At 38.7% G+C, this 11,619-nt stretch overlaps 1 non-coding gene across 1 annotated transcript; it reads left to right on the top strand.

Moving 5' to 3' along the window:
• The first annotated feature begins 10,123 nt into the window (after positions 1–10,123).
• LOC147925453 (small nucleolar RNA R71) lies at positions 10,124–10,230 on the top strand. The gene has a single exon (XR_015585612.1). It is a non-coding gene; the product is annotated as a small nucleolar RNA R71 (small nucleolar RNA).
• The last annotated feature ends 1,389 nt before the right edge of the window (positions 10,231–11,619 follow it).

Here is an 11,619-nt window from a genome sequence, read left to right on the forward strand (position 1 = left end):
AAATTTAGAATTGAAAAATGAATATTACAATCATTATAACCAATAAAAGTAATAATTATAGACAAGGTGTGACTTTTACACATTCTGATCAAAATGTGTAAAACATTCAAAACATGACATTTAGGAGTTAGGGGTTAGGGTTAGGGTTTGGGGTTTAGGGTTCATATTTCCAACATTATGGGTTTTAATTTAACAGTTTGGTATTGGTTATATTGTGTTTGGTTTAAGGTGGGAATTTGGTTTAAGGTGGTAATTTTTAAAATTTTTGAAATTATTTTTCTGTTATTTCCGGTTATGGGCCGATTAGATTAATATATAACCATAAATAACCCAAATGTTATCCAAATTAGGTAGATTAACTTAATATAACCGATAGCAATCCGAATATAACCGTAATTAATCAAAAAGGGGAAAATAAGTTTTTCGCTTCGGTTCGGTTCGGTTTGGTCGGTTATTTAGTCTTATAATTGGAGTGATGGCTGAGGTATAGTTTATGATCGCTGAGTTATCGTTTAGGGTCTTCTCATTAATATGAAAATGTATTCTTCTTTTTTTCCTGGATCTTTCGTTCTGCCAAACTCCTAATAAATATTAAAACGTCTCTCGATGTCACAAAAAATGTTGTTAGGGAAACGCGAAAAATCACTAATTTTGTGCCTGCTCAAATTCACATTCACAATATATTATTCAAAATAATTAAATAATTATTATTTGAATTTCGAATTTTATTTTGTAAAACTATTTCTTCAACAACTGAATATTAAAATTATTATAACTCAAAATTTAAATTTAGAAAGGAAATATGAATGTTACTATCATTAAAACCAATAAAAAGGTATATTTATTGACTTAGAGTGATTTTTACACATTCTAATTTGAGGGTTGGCTGAGTTATCGTTATTCATGACTAAGTTATGTAAATAATTAAGATAAAGTGATGGCTGAGTTATCAAATATTGTGGTTGATTTATCGAACTGTATGGTTGAGTTATCATTCCGTAATGGCTGAGATGTCGAAATAACGACTGATTTATATTAATATGAAGGTACAAAAAAACACACAATCGTAGTTCCTAGTTCATAGTTCATAGTTCATATAGAAGACGACACAAAAGTACAATGGAAATCACTTTCTGAAACCGACGTTATCAGGGCCAAATTCTTCAAACATATCGACCAAATAATTCCAAACTATGCTACTCAGCATCTCGTGTTTATTGCCACCTTTCGCCCATATCCTCTTGAGCGCACGCATCTGGGCTTTGTATAATGTACTAGCCACCAAATTAAACTGCATCCAGACCGTTAAAGTATGCTTTGGATCCCACGTGTATTTACGCTACAATCAAAGGAAAGAAACGATAAGAGTATAGAATAATATCAATATGGTGGTTTGTCCAGAGATCTTACCGCGAGGAGGAGAAACCATCGTCTCTTAAAGTGGAAGGGAATCAAGCGGTACGTCGGCCACGCATGGTGCTAGTTGTGTTGAAGTATTCCTCCAATCTCGATAGAGAGAACATGAAGGAACTTGAACCACGTAACAGTGGTTGTGTCAACCCAGGAACCCACACCAGGGTTTAGAACCAGAATATTCTCCCGATCAGTGGCGCAAATGATCGCTTCGACATCTCTAAAAAACTATCCATCGATATGAGGAACAACTTCCATGTCGATAGGAAGATGTAACAAATAGAAATATTTGTGATTTAGGAGAGTATACAGAGAAACAATAGAAATGAAGAATGAGATGAAAGAGAGTCAGACATATGAATGAGGGGAATATAAAGGAAAAACAATAAGAAAATGAAACATGTTCTTTTGGTGGTATGGTGATGAATGCAAGGTGTTTCAATTACCCTTATGTAGTTGTAACATAAAAGATGTCAAACCAAAATGAGTGTGATCCAAGCAATCAGGATGTGAATACGTATCTAAGTCAAGCCAAATATAAAGGATGTTTGTCACTAACAACCTAATGATGATTATGAAATGCAGAATGTACAAACTACTAAGATAAACTAATGCAAGACAGGAAAGGAAACAGGTAAATGCAGAACATAAACAAGAACTCTGGATGAGCTCGAGCAGGCACTCGATCGGATGCACGATCGAGTGAATGGTCGAGTTGACGAACGAATGTCAGAAACAGAGCAAATATTGAAATAGACAATGATCTTCCAAGACATGTTAATCCATTCTCATGGCAATAACAATCAAGCTCAGATACTTCTTAGACCCAGCTCTCACTGGCTATTACATATAAGAGGAGGCATTAAAACCCAGATCATTATTGTCAAAAATCAAACAAAGCATCTAATCTCTTAGCATGCTTAATGATAATCTCTAGCCTTAGCCTTATCCAGCAGCTTAAACATTGGTATGACGTTAAGAAGCATGAGATATATCCTCACCCTCTCAGTACAAGGATAGCATAGAGCTTATCTAAGCCAGAAGAGATATGCAACATACAAGCTTGATCAATCTAAACACCCATAACCTTTACCCAACCTAATCCATCCTTAAGATCCTAAACCACTACTCACAATCACAAAACATGATGAACAAAGTGATAAACCCATAAATCAATGAAACTTGCATGACTAGATAGAGGAGTAAGAGATCTACAATATTGAAGAAGAAATCAAACCCAAAATCTCAGTACTTAGAAAGTTGTGGAACCAACAAGTATCAAGGATTTCTTAGTTTTTCTCAAAAGTGGCTAGAGAATCTATGCAAGGAAATGCAAAAAGTGAAACAATTCCTAAAAGGGTACATCCTAGGTCTGGATTGTTGTACTCTAAAAATTCTCTCCTTTTTTTGTGGCTGCAGGGTACAAGGCTTATATAGAAAAAGGAAGGAAAGCCCTAAAAATGCTAAAAGACAAAATAGGAGGGCGACTCGGTCAACTCGACCAGGTGCTCGGTCGAGTGCTGGTCGAGTGGCCATCTTCTTCTGCTTCTTCCATCCGGTCGAGTCCTTCTCCGCACACGGTCGAGTGTCTGGTCGAGTGGGCGGTCGACTGCACTTCTGGACCTTGATTCTTCAGCTCTAAATCCTTTGTTTCCCTCACTTGATAGCTTTAATCTTCTTCAGCATTCCTTCGATGCTCCTTAGGATCCAAAATCACTTGTTTATGCAAGAGACTATGCAAATGCAATGCAAACATACTCTAATGCATAAACAGTTCTAAAGCGATACATTAATGGACAAATGTGATGGGAAATCATGGAAAAGATGTGAATATGCTAAGGAAAAACAAAGTAAAATATATGAACATCAGAAAACGAAAGATCGCGTCTATTATTAGGTTAAATTATATTTTCCCGCCAAAATATTGCTTAAAGGCTGAGTTATAGTTTTACGGGAAAACGAAAGGTCTCGTTGATTCATGTGATGGCTGAGTTATAGTAAGTAATGGCTGAGTTATCACTAATAATAATCTGGAAGTAGATGACTGATTTATATGACTTCACGGCTGAGTTATGGTATTTAAGAGAAAACGAAAGGTCTCGTCGATTCATGTGATGGTTGAGTTATAGTAAAATTATTGCTTTCTTGTATTCTGTCCAACCAAATAATATACTTTTATGCTATCTCTGTATATATATACAAGTATTTCCGTTTCTTTAGTCTATTACCTCTCAACTACAAACTAGAATAAAATTATTGTTTACAACACTATGTCTGCTCTAGCACCCTTATTGTCGGATCTCCCCGACGATTTTTTCATAAAAATTCCCTTGCTGCAGAAGATCGATGGTGGTCACTTGGTTCTATTTTAAGGGCTGCTCGTAGGGGAAAAATGCAGTATACTGATTTGATCCTTAGATATCCACATGCATTCAAATCAACCATTTCCTTTAAGATTCATTAAGCAAGAACATGAATCAATCTTATGCAATGCTTTAAACTCATTTGGCTTGGTAATAAAGGTTTAGAGACAATGATAGTCTTTCTTTAGAGTGGGGCTTATCAATATCAAGGTTCTCTCATAAAAATGGATTGAGCTTTAGAAGAATGCTAAAGGTAAGAACACTTAGACACATACAAGAACAAAACCTTGTCTACCCAAAAGTAACCAAAGTGTTTGATCCTATCATTCTAATCCCAAATGATCCTATTTCTACCCTTATCTTCATCTCTTCTCAAATACCCTTTTCACTTTTCTTTTTAAGCCTTAAGGAGAGGTTTCTTATTTGAATCAACTAGTGAAATGGGAATTTCTTTCTTATTGCTATGGTTCCCTCTTCTTCTTAATCTTTAAGACATAAAAGCTTTTTTCTTGACTCTTCTTTTCTTTCTTTTCTTTTCTTTGATTAGAACCATCTTTAACAATCTCATACTTCCCATTCTTTCACTAGAGTTTACATTTTCTTAAACACATTCTCCTCCTATAGACTATAACCTTTTCTTTCTCTCTTTTTATTTTCTTTTCTTTTTCAAAACAACCAAGTCTTAAACCCAACAATTAAACCACCTAGTCCTATCTAGTTTGAAAGTTGCAAACTAGAACTACACAAGGCAATATTCTTGTCAGCTCAAACCTAACACTTTCTACCAAGCTCAATCCCAAAAAGGCCTTACACACTCAAGAATAAACATGACTTGAAAGAAGGGTTGGTTAAGGGTAGGGGAAACTGATTTTAATGGTGCAATCAGCTACTTGGATCAACAAGAGTGGTAAAAAGGAGAAAAATGATCCAAATATGTATATGGTATCCATGAGTTTAAAAGCAATGCACAAATTGATAATTACAAGTTAATATTAGGTTCTTATAAATAGGAAATGACATCATATCACAACATGCTTCAATTTAGACCAAATGCAATGAATTTAGACCAAATGCAATGCAGGAATTCAAGACTTGGTTCAATCTTATGCTTCTAGCTACTCAACTAGCATCAAAGTACTATTAACTTGGGCATTGATCCTAGTTTAGTGAATTTAAACAAGCTAACAAGGCATAATTCATCATAGATCCCTAATGCAAATATGAAGCAGTCTTACATTAAACAAGCTAAACAAGATGCCAAAATGCTATGCAAACCACATGAACACTCTGTTGTAAAGATTTTTACAAAAAATTTCAAATTTTTAGGGTTTTTCTATGCCATAGATGAAATGCAAGTACTAACATGATTATGCTAAAATTTTGAAATAAGAAAACATAACACAACATCAAATACTATCTCAAACCCTCCCCCAAACTTAAATTACACAGTCCCTTGTGTAAGAAAAATTTGTAAGAGGATTCAAGACTCAAAATAAAATAAAACTAGAGATGCAATGGTATGTACAAGGTAAAGGTGATGTTGTTACCTCATGGATTATTGAAGAAGCTGTCCACATCCTCATTCATGCTTTCATAAGTGTAGTGGGAGTCTTGTGGTTGACTTGGAGGTGGGGAAAGAGGCAACTCGACTATAGCCATCGATTGGTACTCGGTCGAGTGCCCGGTCGAGTGCACAGGTCGAGTTGGTTACCGAGTCTGTGGGGGTGGGAAGAATTGCTGACCTTGCTGCTGATATAATTGCTGCAAGAGGGCTGGATCCATGAAGTATTGGGGAGGATGGGAGGGTAAGCTTGGCCATAGGGATATCCTGGATAGCCTGCTAGAGTTGGGAAACCATAAGGAGGTATTGGCAAGTACTCGCTCGAGTGCACTGGAGGTGCTCGGTCGAGTGGATGCTCGAGTGAGCTGGTCGAGTGCCTTGGAAACTGTTGTTCTGGGCGACTTGAACCTCTCCTCCTCTGAATTGGCTCATGCGTTGAAGCTTTTGCTGGTTCCACTGCTAGTTCAACTATAGATAATGCTCTTGTTGAGCTACTCCTCCTCAAAGGGTTAGATGGTGTTGGTGAATAATTTCCACTCTTCAATTCAGCAATATCCTTCTTTAAACCTTTGATAGACTTAGTCATCCTTCCCATCTTCTTTTTCAGCTTCTCAAAGTTCTTCCCATGCCACTTGTTCCATTTTTGTAGGAGTGTCAACCTCTTGCTAGTCTCTCTCACTTCTCTACTATCTCTTTGGCTTGGCTCATAGTCTTCAAAGTAGAATTGCTCTTCCCCATCAGCCATTTCTACATCACCAGCTTCATCTACTCTCACTTGGGCTGTCCCATCAAACAAGAACTCAGAAGATGGCCAAAAATCAATGTTCACCCTTTCACTTATGGTGGTAAGCTCCTTGTTGGGTAGAACAAGTTGAGTCTTCCCTAGTGTTGGAAGCTCAAAGTTGAAGAGGTGATTTCCATTGTGCATGTCCTTGGCTAGAATGAGAGTAGAAGTGAGGTAGTTGGTGTCAATCCATCTTGGCTTAGCTTGCTCTCCTCTAAGTGGTACTTTTGCAGCCACTAGCATTGGAGTGATGATGCCTCCAATGGTTAGAACTCCAGTTGACCCCCTCTTGTGCAACTTGCTCACCCAGCTTCTATAGTAGATCATTTGGTCAATAAGGAGCATGCATAAAAAGTCCCCACACTACTCCCAAGGATGACGGTGCCATTTCTTGCTTGGAGGATGATACCATTGAGGGCTACATTAAACATCTTGAGTTCTCCCTCAATCACATTTCCAGTCTGCTTTCTAGCAAAGAAAGTGATTGCTAGACACTTGTGGAAGTACCTTAGTACTGGGCTCTTTATCTTTGAGCTCTTGGACTTGGAGGATGAGTAGATGGTGTTGTCTCCAATGGTTTCCCAAACAGAGAAGACCTCTTCCCTTGGTATAGCCATACTCCTTTCTGACCCAACTTCAAAGCCAAAGATATTGGCTATCTTCTTGAGTGAAAGCTCATATCTCTTCCCCTTGATGGTGAAATCACAGCAACCAGCTCCCAATTCTTTGTCCATCCTTGGGTAGAAGTGAAACTTGATGGTGGCTAAGAACTCACAGCTCTCTTCTTTATATCCTTCCATGTGCAAATTCATGAACTTGCTTAGGTTGCATTTCTCAAAAAGAAACTCCACATCTTCAGCATTTCCCAGCTTCTCCATGGTCTCCTTGTGTGGATATCTTGTTCCTTGAAAGCTCATCCTCATGAAAGCTTCATAGAGTTGCCTTGGGGTTAGATTATCAGATTCTTGTTCTTTTTCTTGCTCTTTTTCCTCTTCTTCACTTTCACGCTCAACCTCTTCTTCTTGTTGTTCTTCAGCTGGCCTCTTTTCTTTTGCGTTGTTCCTCCTCATGTGTTCTTGAAGAGAGAACTGCATCTCTTCCTCACTTTCTGTTTGCTCAGGATCCTCCTCAACTAGCTGATGTCTTCTTTTCCGCACGCCACTCGACCGCCTACTCGAGCTAGCACACGGTCGTTTTGCTGCTCGAGTTGGTGATCGAGTACTTCCACCAGCTTGCCTTCTTGATGCAAGTTGTGCATCACTTTGTTCCAATGAGCGATCAGCATTTTGTTAAGATGATATTGTAAACCTTGAAGGCATTTTTGAAAGAAAGAACTGAAAGGAATAGACTCAAAGCTCAAATTTAATAGGTTAGTAACCCAAAAACCAAAAGAACAAAGCTTGAGCAAAGAGATGAACTTGAGAGAGATTTTAAGCTAGATTTTGATTGTTTTAAGCAAATGAGAGAGTGTGAGAAGCATAGGACCGAGTTTACCTCTATATAAAGAGGCTAAGGCGACAAAGAGACATGGGAGGAGCGTCCATACCATTCAAATTTGAATTGGGAATCTTTGACTCTCTTTTTCTGCAACTCAACCCCACCACTCGACCCCACATGGTCGAGTACTTGACCAAAATTTGAATTTTGAACTGCTTTCTCCTTCCACTCGATCGTGCAAGAAAAATTTGAATCGATTGGGATTGATCTTCTAGTCCACTCGATCGAGTACCTCTCATGGGCTGGTCGAGTGGGCTTGTGAATCCACTTCTACAAGTCCAAATCTTCTTAAATCCATCTACACTCTCATAAAATGGTCTGCCCAACACAAACATAAAAGAAAAGAAATCAAAACTACAAGGAAAATTAAACATATTTACAATGATACCTTAGGGACTTCCTCCCTAGTGAGCTTGTTTATAGTCTCTAAGCTTGACTTTTGATGTATTTTCAGGCTTGGTTTGGATACCAAGGAGGTGATGAAATCCTCCCTGGTACCTCTTGATCACTATAGTGTTCTTCCTTGATCACTACCTCCTTAAAACTTGAACCTTGTTTCTTAATCTTGAGCATTGGCCTTGCTTTCTTGAAAGACCTCTTGTTGAGTTGCACTTGGAGATCCTTCACTAGACCAATTAATTCTTGAACTGAACCCTTGAGCGTTTCAACTGATTCCTCATGAGAAAAGAGCTTAGCCTTTGAAGTCTCCACTTCACTTGGGATCTCTTGATCTCTCTTGTCATTAAGAACAAAAGGTTGATACCTAGAGGGCAAGTTGGTTGGGTTGTTGATATCAAATTTCATGATCAAACCTTCAGCTATGTTCAAGGTTACCAATCCCTCCTTGACATCTATTACAGCTCCAGCAGTAGCTAGGAATGGTCTTCCTAGGATAATAGGGTCTTCCAGCTCCTTATCCATATCTATTATCACAAAATCTGTGGGAATCCTAGCCTTGCCCAACTTGACTGGAAAAGTTTCCAATTTTCCAACCACATCTCTATTGGATCCATCAGCTAGACTTATGTAGAGATTAATAGACTTGAGTTCAGTATGCCCAAGCTTTTGTGCTATTGAGTAAGGCATCACACTGATAGATGCTCCCAAGTCACACAAACACTTATTGAAGTGTAGATAGCTAAAGGAGCAAGGCAGATTGAATGGCCCAGGATCTTCAAGTTTAGTTGGGATAACGACTCCCTCAATCTCTTCAAGATCCTTTTCATCCTGCTTTTGAGCTCTCTTCCTTGATATCTCAAGTAGCATGCCTTGGTAAAGAGAATATGGGGTATACTGCTCCAAAGCTGGTCCTCTCTCTTCTTCCTTGAATGCTATGACAACCTCCTCCTCATTACTTCTTCTTTCTTCTCAATGACTTCCTTTTGTTGTAAAGCCATCACTTCCTTCCTTTCAATGATTTCCCTTAATTCCTTCAGGTTTTGTGCCTTGAAACATCCTGGGAATGGCAAAGGAGGTTTGTAAGCAGGGGGAATATACTTAGCAGGTTTAACAGCTTCAGGGGCAATGGCTCGATCAGTCACTTGATTAAGTACTCGATCGTGTGCTTGGTCGAGTACCTGGTCGAGTTCTTTGCCGCCTTGTGCCTGCTATGTAAAATCTTTGCTCTTGGCTTCAATTAGTGACAAATCCTCCCCAGCTTGAACTTCACTGTCCTCAGTGACAGCTTCCTCGTGAAGTTTAATTGCTTTAGCAGTGAACTCCCTTGGGTTTTGAATTGCTTTTCCAGGAAGTTGGTTAGGTTTTGGAGCTGAAGAAGAAGCATTGTTGCTCTCCATGTACTTCACTCTAGAGTTCAGACTCTCAAACTTGATGTTTAGATCATTATACTGAGAAGTTAGCTTTTGTTTCAGCTCAGCAAACTTCTTTGCATCCTCAATTTGCCCATTTGCTTGCCCAAGTAGCATTTGCTGCATCATTGCTCTCAAATATGGTTCTTGGCCTTGGTTAGTCTGAAACCCTGGAGGGGGACACATTGGGGCCTGAAAACCATTGTGTTGCTGCTTGGGTGCATAGTTGTTTTGTTATTGGGGTTGTTGTGGGGGATAGATTTGATCTTGTAGATTTGCCACATTGTTGCTTCTATAGGGGAGGTTATTGTTCTTGAATTGATTATATCCCTTGAACCCTCCTTGATTCTGCATGTAACAAATCTCAGCAAACTCTCTCTCCACAGCTTGATCTTGAACTTCTTCTTCACCTAGAAAGTGAATGTTCTTTTGTTGGCTGAGTATAATCTTGTCCAACTTCTCATGGACTACCTTCAAGTCCTTCTTATACTTCTCATCTTGATCATTGGAGACAAACCTTACTGTCCTATCATAATCCTCATTGTAGTTCCCCTCTGATTGTGCTAGGTTCTCCACTAGCTCCCATCCTTCTTCTACATTCTTATTGAGGAAGTTTCCATTGGAGGTTGTATCCAAAAGCATCCTTATCTTAGGTAGAACTCCTCTATATAAGGTGCTGAGTAGAGATTCATTGCTAAAGCCATGATGTGAGCATTGAGTTTGGAAGCTTTTGAATCTCTCCCATGCCTCACAAAAGCTTTCATTATTCTTCTGTGCAAAACCAGAAATCTCATTCCTCAACCTTGCAGTTCTTGCATTAGAGAAGAACTTGGCTAAGAAGGCTTTCTTGCAAGCATCCCAAGTGGTGATAGCTCCTGTTGGTAAGGTCTTCTCCCACAAGTGTGCTTTATCTCCAAGGGAAAAAGGGAACAGTTTTAGCTTGAAACCATCTTCACTTACACCATTGATCTTGGTGAGGCTACAGATTCTATCAAATTCATCAAGGTGGTCCAAAGGGTCTTCCATAGGAAAACCATGGAACTTATTTGCTTGAATCATAGAGATCAACCCACTTTTGATCTCATAGTTATTATTAGCAACTGTTGGAGGCACAATACCAGCTCTTTGGTTGTGTGTGTTTGGTGCATCTCCAGCACCAATGTTCCTTGGTCTTGGATCTTGATTGTTTTGTTGCTCCATTAGCAACTGATTCTTTTGTTCTTGTTGGATTCTTGTTCTCTTCTGTCTCAAATCTCTTGGTAGTCTGTTGATGTGATCAAGGTACCTCTGTAGATTCTGATTACCCTTTGATCTTGTTAGCATCAACTGACTCAATTACTGACTCGAACAGGCACTCGGTCGAGCATTGGCTCGAGTGTAGGTCAAACTGACTGAGATGAGACGACTATTTGTATCCGGGTTATCACTCGATCAGGTACTCGAACAGCAGACAGTCGAGTGGTAGCTCGAGTTGTATGTCGAGTTGGTACCTAAGACTCAAAACAACCAAGCAGATGAAGAAATCAAATCAGTAATGGTTAAAGGAGCAATAGAACTTAATCTTAGACTTGTATAAATCCTAAATGTCACAAACAATCACTCAAATGGGCAACAACGCCAAATAGAAACATGTTCTTTTGGTGGTATGGTGATGAATGCAAGGTGTTTCAATTACCCTTATGTAGTTGTAGCATAAAGGATGTCAAACCAAAATGAGTGTGATGCAAGCAATCAGGATGTGAATACTTATCTAAGTCAAGCCAAATATAAACGATGTTTGTCACAAGCAACCTAATGATGATTATGAAATGCAGAATGTAAAAACTACTAAGATAAACTAATGCAAGACAGGAAAGGAAACAGGTAAATGCAGAACATAAACAAGAACTCTGGATGAGCTCGAGCAGGCACTCGATCGGATGCACGATCGAGTGGATGGTCAAGTTGACGAATGAATGTGAGAAACAGAGCAAATATTGAAATAGAGAAATAGTAAACCAACTACAGTACTTGAACTAGGAAATCAATAAACAAATAAAGGTCCTAAGTATGGATTCATGGGCTGGGCTTAAACTATGGTTATCTAGATTGACCAACAAACCTCAATCAATGACCTAATCTCTAGACAATGATCTTCCAAGACATGTTAATCCATTCTCATGGCAATATCAATCAAGCTCAGATACTTCTTAG

This window comes from Camelina sativa, chromosome 16, assembly GCF_030686135.1.
Source record: "Camelina sativa cultivar CO46 ecotype springtype chromosome 16, ASM3068613v1".
Taxonomy (NCBI): Eukaryota; Viridiplantae; Streptophyta; class Magnoliopsida; order Brassicales; family Brassicaceae; genus Camelina; species Camelina sativa.